Below are 8,360 nucleotides of genomic sequence, written 5' to 3' on the forward strand. Positions count from 1 at the left end.
GACCAATAAACAACATTCTTATCAATGGAGAAAAGATTGAATTTGTCAAGGACTTCATTCTTCTTGGCTCAACTATCAACACTCATGGAAGCAGCAGTCAAGAAATCAAACGATGTATTCCATTAGGCAAATCTGCTGCACAAGACCTTTTTAAAGTGTTGAAAAGCAAAGATGTCAGCTTGAGGATGAAGTTACACCTGACCCAATCAATCCATGGCATTTTCAATAACCTCATCTGTATGTGAAAGCTGGACAGGGAATAAGGAAGACCATAGAAGAATTGATACTTTTGAGTTATGGTGTTGGAGAAGAATATTGAAAGTGCCATGGGGTGCCAAGATAACCAATAGATCCGTTTTTGGAAGAATTGCAGCCAGAGTGCTCCTTGGAGGCCAAGATGTCCAAACTTGGTCTCTCATACTTTGGACATATTGTCAAGAGGGACCAGTCACTGGAGAAGGATATCATGTTTGGTAATGTGGAGGGTCAGAGAAAAAAGAAAGAACCCCAACAAGATGGATTGGCCTAGTGGCAGCATCAATGGATTCAAGCGTGGCAACAGTAGTGAGGTTGGCCCAGTATCAGGCAGTGTTTCATTCTGCTGTGCATAAGGTCACTATGTGTTGGTACCAACTCAATGGCATAACAAGAACAACATACACAGGGCCCTCACCAGATGGAATATACAGGAATCAAATTAGCTACTTTTATTGGAAGAGATGATGGAGCTGCTCCATGCCATAAGCAAAATAGAACAAGTGCTGACTGTGAAACAGACCATATGCTGTTTTTATGCATGTTCAAGCTGAAGCTGAAAAAAATTAGAACAAGTCCACACAAGTCTAAATATGACCTTTAGTATAACATGTCTGAATTTAGAGATAGTCTCAAGATCAGATCTGATGCATTAGACACTAATGACTGAGGACCTGAATTGTGGGATGACATCAAGAGTATCATACAGGAGGAAAGTTAAAAAGAAAAACAAAAAATAGGATAAAAAGAAAATACCAAAGTAGGTATCAGAAGAGACTGTGAAACTTACTCTTGGGTACTGAGAAGCTAAAGTGACTGGAAGAAATGAAGTGATGAAGTGAAAGTGCTTTACAGAACATTTCAAATGTCAGCTGAAGAAGATAAAGTCAAATATTGTAATGAAATATGCAAAGACCTAGAGTTAGAAAACCAAATGGGAAGAACATGTTCAGCATGTCTCAAGCTAAAAGTACTAAGAAATAGTCAAACCTCAGGTTGTAATATTGAAGGACTCTAAGAGTGTGTGGTGCTGTGGAATAAGCACTGGATGGCAAGGTCAGTTTGAATCACAAGATCAGCAGCTCAAAACTACAGTTTCTCCTTGGAAGCCCTATGTTGTTGTTATTGTTTTTGCTAATGCCGCTGAGTCGGTTCTGACCCATAGCGAGCCTGTATAGGGTTTCCAAGGAGTGGCTGATGAGCTTGAACCACTGACCTGTGATTCAAACTGACTAAGTAGTCTAGAACATTCACCCACAGCACCACACGAGGACTCCTGTACAGTGTCCTTATGAAGGTAAGCTAACCCCACAGCACTTAACAATAACAACCTTGTCAAAATTGGAGTCCTTATGTGATGCTCTAAGATAAGCACTGGGCTTCCAACTTCAAGGTCTTTGGTTCAAACCCACCAACTGTTCCTTGGAAATCCTGTACAGGGTTGCTCTGACTCAGAATTGACTTGGTGGCAATTATCAACAACCACAATGTGCAAAATATTAAATGACACTGGAAAGATCAAAAGAAGATGGAAGGAATACACAGGATCACTCTAACAAAAAGAATTGGTTCATGTCCTGTCATTTCTAGAGATACAATATGATCATGAATCAAAGATATTGAAAGAAAAAGTTCAACCTACATTGAAGACTTCGGCAAAAAAACGTGGCTCCAGGAATTCACAGAATACAAATGGAAATGTTTCAACAAACTAATGTAGGATTGGATGTACTCCTTTTTCTATGCCAAGAAATTTGGAAGACAGTTACCTAGCAAACTGATTGGAAGAGATCCATATTTGTGCCCATTACAAAGAAAGGTGACCCAACAGAATGTGGAAATCATCAACAACATCATAAGTATCATCACATGCTGAATTTAATTAAAAAATGTCAGCAGTACATTGACAAGGAACTGCCAGAAATTCAAACCAGATTCAGAAGAGGATGTGGAATTAGGGATATCATTGTTGATATAACATGGATCTTGATTGAAATCCAAATTTCACAAAGATGGTTACTGTACCTTATTGACTGTGCAAAGGCATTGTATGGATCATAACAAACTATGGATATAACATTATGAAGAATGAGTATACCAGAACTGTTAATTTTGCTCGTGAGAAACCTGTTCAAGTCCATGGTGTTGTCTTTGGAACAGAACAAGGGGATATTGAATGGTTTAAAATCAGGAAATGCGCATGCTTAGGGTTGCAACATTTCATCATATTTTTTTTTTTTCCAATCTGTATGATGATCGGACAATCTCTTTGATATCTCAAGTGAGTAAAGTTTTGCAAAAGGTAATACAGAAATGGCTACAATCATACATTGACAGAGAACTTCCAGAGATTCAAGCTGGATTCAGAAGAGGCCGTGGAACGAGAGATATCATTGCTGATGTCCGATGAATCTTGGCTGAAAGCAGAGAATAACAGAAGGATGTTTACCTGTGCTTTATTGACTACGCAAAGGCTTTCGATTGTGTGGATCATGACAAGCTATGGACAACATTGAGAAGTATGAGTATTCCAGAACACTTAATTGTACTTCTGAGAAATCTGTACCTAGACCAAGAGGCAGTTGTTCAAACAGAACATGAGAACACTGAATGTTTTAAAATTGGGAAAGGTGTGAGACAGGTTTGTATTCTTTCATCATACTTATTCAACCTGTGTGCTGAGCAAATAGTACGAGAAGCTGGGTTCTATGAAGAAAAACGTGGCATCAGGATTGGAGGAAGACTCATTAACAACCTGCGATATGCAGATGATACAACCTTGCTTGCTGAAAGTGAAGAGGACTTGAAACATTTACTTATGAAGATCAAAGAGCACAGCCTTCGATATGGATTACATCTCAATGTTAAGAAAACAAAAATCCTCACCACTGGACCAATAAACAACATTCTTATCAATGGAGAAAAGATTGAAGTTGTCAAGGACTTCATTCTTCTTGGATCAACTATCAACATTCACGGAAGAAGCAGTCAAGAAATCAGACGACGTATTGCATTGGGCAAGTCTGCTGCACAGGAACTTTTTAAAGTACTGAAGAGCAGAGATGTCAGCTTGAGGACATCATATTTAGAAAAGCGAATGGTCAGAGACAAAAGGAAGATGCCCAACAAGATATATTGATACAGTGGCAGCAACAATGGGCTTTAAAAACTAACAAGAATTGTGAGGGTGGATCAGGACGGGGCTGTGTTTCTTTCTGTTGTGTATAAGGTTGCCTGGTGTGGCGCTGTGGGTTAATGTTCTAGACTGCAAGTTCTGCTTGAACCCCAAGGTCGATGGTTCAAATTCACCAGCTGTTCTTCGGAAACCCTATACAGTGTTGCTATGGGTCGGAAGTGACTTGATGGCACTTAAAACAACACGGTTGCTATGAGTTGGAAATAACCATGGCACTTAACAATACCACCACAAGCAAAAACCTTTAGATGCTTCTTTTGGATTAGTAATTTTTTCTGTATTGTTTAATCCTTTAAAATGTATAGAACTTGATTTTTTAAAGATATGTACTTTTAGCAGTACCATGTGTTGTCTCTCTTTACTGAGTTTCTTTGGTTTACTTATGTTTGTGCTTGCATTTGTGTCATAAACTTTCTTCAAATGTTTTGTGATTCGTAACTGCCTGATCAGATATAAGTATTTTGACTAAAAGCTCTGTAAGACTGTTTTTTGTTTTATTTTCTTTGCTTTTGGGTTTTAATGTAGGGAAAGTAGAATTAACCCAAATACATCATTGTACTTTACCTTTACCAAATGTCAGATTATAGAAAATGAATTTCTTGATTTTATCAGTTTTCCAAAAGATGAGACATCTAAACTCTTGTTGTAAAGACATTGCTCTGGGGGAAAGGGAGGAGTAAGTAGAGAAAAGGGTCAGTGGCTATCCTATACGTGGTCATCATGGGTGACCCTGCAAGTATTTAAAATACTAGTGACAGAGCTTCCAGCATCACAGAAACATGCAAATTGCCACAGTATGACAAGCTGAGAGACCACTGGTAGATGGGAAAAGGGTGGAATGGAAATAGGAAGCATAGGGTAGAAGTTTGATCACTGTTGTTGCACTAAGAGGATTGCAGTCATTAACGTGAAACAAATGTATGATTTGTTGAATATAAAACTGATGATCTTGTAGATAAACTTTCACTCAATTCCCAATTAGAAGTTTTAAAAGAGAAACTTAACCTCTAATCTGCTGTGGTTGGATACATGTACTTTCCTACCTTTATTTATGAGGAATTTTAGGAGTCAAACTGCTTTTTAGTCTTTCAATTACTCCACCAGATTTTAGCTCCACACACTCCCAAATGTTTGTTTTAATCCAAAGTCTTTATAATGTCTCCAAAGTGTCCAAGTTACTTTTCTCATTTTTTCTCATATGGTGTACCCCTAACCTCGAAGCATACTGGCCTCCAACACATTTTCCTAATATTGGACTTTTGTACTTAATATATCCTCTTTCACCAGATATCCAAATGGTTGCATCCTCAACTTTATTAACATTTTGTCAAGTAACACTTTCTCAGAACACCATATTGTAAAATGTCTTTCCAACTCAAGTATTAAATAAATCCCTTCTCTGATTTATTTCCCCCAAAGCCCTTATTTTAATCTGACATACAATGTAAATGTATTATAAGAATGTAAGTTGCTTATGAGAATATCACATTCATGAGCACAATTCAAATCATTGCTTACTTATTCCACACCATTTCCCTGATAAACAGAAAAGTGCTTGGCTTAATAAAATAACTTCAATATCACATCTGCCCTTTACTTCACCTTTCAAAGTATCTGGTACTTCCAACACCTGTACTTTCCAAGGGCAAAATAAAAAGGTCTGTTTTTCTATAGTGCCCCAATTCTACATGCTCCATTACCATCCATTACCTCACTGCCACTGAGTTGATTCAGACTCTGGGCAAATAACTCTATGTAGGGTTTCCTAGACTGTAAATCTTTTTGGGAGCAGACAGCCTCCTCTTTCCTCCACAGAGTGGCTGATGGGTTTGAACAATTGACCTTCATTTAACAGCCTAACAAATTTAATTTATATATATTTCATTGCTAAATCAGTTCCATTTTGCTGTCTGTTTTGTGTGTGCTACCTTTTTAGCATTTTTTATTGTCTCATTTCAAACTTTTTGTCTTTACAGTTTTATGCCCTTAAAAAAAAATTCTTCTACTTAGTTTAAAAAAGATTTGGATAAGAATGGAGAAGATTCTGTATCTTCAGTCATGAAATTTAATCAGGTGTTTTCAAATATCTCTTTGAATAGTATGTCTATTTGTATTTGTTGCTTTGTGAACTGATTTTGGTGTTTTTTCCTAATTTCTTATAATGTGGTTGATCTTTCCTTTTTAACTGAGACATTTCTTTGTAAAAAATAGAAATGAGCTCTTTGTTATATGTGTTGCAAAGCTATTGCTCAGGAATTTTATATTTGGACTTTGTGTGGGCGTATATTTATTGTTTCTGATATATAAAAAATTCAAATGTTCTATATTGTTTATTAATCTCATTTAACTTTGTATTTGATGTCTTTGATTCTTCTCCTGATTTATATAGTCAATCCTATTGATCTGCCTTTATTTATTTATTTATTTTTAATGTTTTTTGTGAATTATGTGATAGTTTATATGGGAGAACATTAGTTTTACATTCATCCTATAGTATATTGTTTCATTGCCATGGTTACAATCCCCTCCATGCATCATCAACCAACCAAAGGGTATACACTATAAGCCCACCCCCTGGTCGTCAGCACACAGCCCCTCTCCTTCTCTGTGTCTAAAGTCCCCAACTGCTACATCTCTCCATGTCATCGTCTCTGCCTACATCTCAGGCATCATTGCTTCTCTGGGTAGGGTCTCGCTCTCCTCTCTTCTACCTTGATGATCCCAGGGACCTCCGCTCCTAGGCTAAAGAGTTAATCACTCCCCTCCTTGATACAAAATGTCTACCTTTACATTTCCAACCCTCAAAAGCATTCCTGATAACCAGTATTTACTATTGTATCACAAGAGACCCATCCGCATTTCATTTCATCAGGCCCACCTAGACAGATTGTATACTACTCAGGATCTGCCTATATTTTTGTTTTGATTCTAACTTTTTATTTTGCAATAATCTCAGACTTACATAAAGTTTGCAAGAATAGTAAAAATAAAAGGTTAATATTTTACCTATTTGCTTTTTCATTCTCTACTATCATTGCTATTATTATTACTAAAATTTGAGAGTGAGTTTTAGACACATAAACCCCTCAGGCATAAATATTTCAATATGCATTTCCTAAACCTTGTATAGCTTCAGCATTATTATCCAAAGTCAGGAAATTAGATCTCATTCAAATTTGCTATTATTCTTGGTAATTCATTTTATAGCAAAGAAAAAGAGAAATTACTTGCCCAGGACCCAATTCAGTGTCATGCTCTGCGTTTAGTTGTTTTGTCTCTTCAGTCCATAATTTAAAGCAGCTTCTTAGTCCCCCATTTTTTTTTTTTTCCATTTCTTGACCCTGATATTTTGAAAAACATATTTTCTTCATTTCTGCTTGTCTGATATTTCATCATGATTAGATATTTATGTCTTTTGAGCAGGAACACAGAGATGAGATAAGTACTTCATAGTAATAGTAACTGTACCAAAAGGAAATGGTTGAAGTTCAACCATTTGAAGAGGTAGCATGCCATTAAGAGCCCATGATACTGAAAAAAGAAGTCCAACGTGCATTGAAGAAATTGGCAAGGAAAAAGGCATCAGGAATTGATGGAATAAAAATCGAAATCTTTCAAGAAAGTGAGGCAGCACAGGAGGCACTCACTCATCTCTGCCAAGAAATTTGGAAGACAACTATCTGGCTGACTGATTGAAGGAGATCCCTATTTGTGCCCATTCCAAAGAGAGGTGACCTAACGGAATGCAGAAATCATCAGACAATCTCTTTGATGTCCCATGCAAGTAAAGTTTTACTATAGGTAATACAGAAATGGCTACAAGCATATATTGACAGAGAATTTCCAGAGGTTCAGGCCAGATTCAGAAGAGGTGTGGCACGAGGGATATCATTGTTGATGTCTGGTGGATCTTGGCTGAAAGCAGAGAATATCAGAAAGATGTTTACCTGTGCTTTATTGACTTAGGCAAAGGCTTTCAACTATGTGGATCATGACAAGCTATGGGCAACATTGCAAAGTATGAGTATTCCTGAACACTTAGTTGTGCTCTTGAGGAATCTGTATATGGACCAAGAGGCAGTTGTTCGAACAGAACATGGGAACACTGAATGATTTAAAATTAAGAAAGCTATATGACAAGGTTGTATTCTTTCACCATACTTATTCAACGTATATGCTGAGCAAATCATCTGAGAAGCTCAGTTCTACGAAGAAAAACATGGCATCAGGATTGGATGAAGAATCACTAACAACTTGAGACATGCAGATGATACAATCTTGCTTGCTGAAAGTGAAGAAGACTTAAAATATTTGCTTATGAAGATCAAAGAGTACAGCTTATGGTATGGATTATATCTCAATGTAAAGAAAACAAAAATCCTCACCACTGGACCAATAAACAACTTTCTTATCAATGGAGAAAAGATTGAAATTGTCAAGGACTTCATTCATCTTGGATCAACTGTCAACACTCATGGAAGCAACAGTCAAGACATCAAACAACATATTTCATTAGGCAAATCTGCTGCTGAAGACCTTTTAAAAGTGTTGAAGAGCAAAGATATTAGCTTGAAGACTAAGATGCGCCTGACCCAAGCCATGGTATTTTCAGTAACCTCATATGCACGCGAAAGCTGGACAGTTAATAAGCAAGACTGTAGACAAATTGATGCTTTTGAGTTATGGTGTTGGAGGAGAATATTGAAAGTGCCATGAGCTGCCAAAAGAACAAGCAGATCTCTGTTATAAGATGAGTAGTCAGAGTGCTCCTTGGAGGCTAGGATGGCCAAACTTCATCTCTCATACTTTGGACAGATTGTCAGGAAGGAACAGCCGCTGGAGAAGGATATCATGTTTGGGAAGGTGGAGTGTCATTCACCAAGATGGTGGAGCAGGTAGACATGCAGTG

The sequence above is a fragment of the Chrysochloris asiatica genome, unplaced genomic scaffold (assembly GCF_000296735.1).
Source record: "Chrysochloris asiatica unplaced genomic scaffold, ChrAsi1.0 scaffold00202, whole genome shotgun sequence".
In the NCBI taxonomy this organism is placed as follows: domain Eukaryota; kingdom Metazoa; phylum Chordata; class Mammalia; order Afrosoricida; family Chrysochloridae; genus Chrysochloris; species Chrysochloris asiatica.